We start from the raw sequence: 1296 nt of genomic DNA, 5'->3' as shown, positions 1-1296 counted from the left end.
GCACGTAAATAGCACCATTTGAGCGTGATCGTTACCAACATCACCTTACTGGCACGTGAAAAAACATTCGAGCGAGGTCATTGCCAGTGCCCCTGGACTGGCTCCTGTGCAGGTGGCAAGTAAAAAAGACCATTTGAGCATGGCCGTTACCAGTACCGCCTGACTGGCCCTCGTGCCAGTGGCACGTAAAAGCACCCACTACACTCTCGGAGTGGTTGGCGTTAGGAAGGGCATCCAGCTGTAGAAACTCTGCCAGATCAGATTGGAGCCTGGTGCAGCCATCTGGTTTTCCAGTCCTCAATCAAATCGTCCAACACATGCTAGCATGGAAAGCGGACGTTAAACAATGATGATGATGATAATGAAATATATATATACATGTATACACACATACATACAAATGTGTGTGTCCATGTGTACCCTTGTCCTATGTGATGGTTGTAAACAAGCATCACCACCATACAAGCAATGCCGTTACCAGTTTTCTGTTGAAAAACATGTCTGGCCATGGAAAATGCTATTTTGCTTGGAAACAGGTGAATGGTGGTAACAAGAAGAGCATCTGTCTCAACAAAAACCATCCAAATCATTTAAGCATAGTAATGTGAATGTCAAATGATGATGACAGAAACATCACTCTGTCGTTACCATTTCAGTTCTTCATTTGTACTTTACTTTTATCTTCATTTCATTTCTAACACTAGAATTTTTATTTTGGACATAAAAACTAAAACGCAATATTTTGACAGTACTTCGGACACACGCATGATAATCATACTTATTCTCATCTCAACAAATAACTTCGTAGATCTTCACCCATTAACAAAAACAAAAACAAAACAATGAGCCTGCTGAGTGTTAACAACAGTGAAGAAAACGAATATGACAAAAAAATTTGTGCAAACGAACCTGGGGGGTAGGGAGAGGACTTTCGGAAAATTCACAAGATCTGATTTTTCCATCATAACTTTCGGGAAAATGGATATATATTGACTTTTTTTTTTACGGAATCCCACGATTTTGGTTATGGAGGATCCGATTCTGAAAAAAACTTTTTCAAAAATCTCATTTTCAAAATGTCATTTCTCCGGATTTGGCCTTCAAGTAGGCTATACACATGCTAAAAATAACAGCCAAATCTCACAAAACTGCGATAACATAATGAAAGAAATATGTAATCAATCTACTCAGATTTCTGCAAAGATTTCTTTCAGAGTAATTTCCCGCAGTAATATGACAAAATAATTCACGTAAAATTAAAGTTTTTTTAAAAATTTTTTTGATTTTTTTTTCAAT

This window comes from Octopus bimaculoides, chromosome 9 (genome assembly GCF_001194135.2).
Source record: "Octopus bimaculoides isolate UCB-OBI-ISO-001 chromosome 9, ASM119413v2, whole genome shotgun sequence".
Classification (NCBI taxonomy): Eukaryota; Metazoa; Mollusca; class Cephalopoda; order Octopoda; family Octopodidae; genus Octopus; species Octopus bimaculoides.
The sequence above is the reverse complement of the archived record's forward strand: the minus strand, read 5'-3'. Positions refer to the sequence as shown.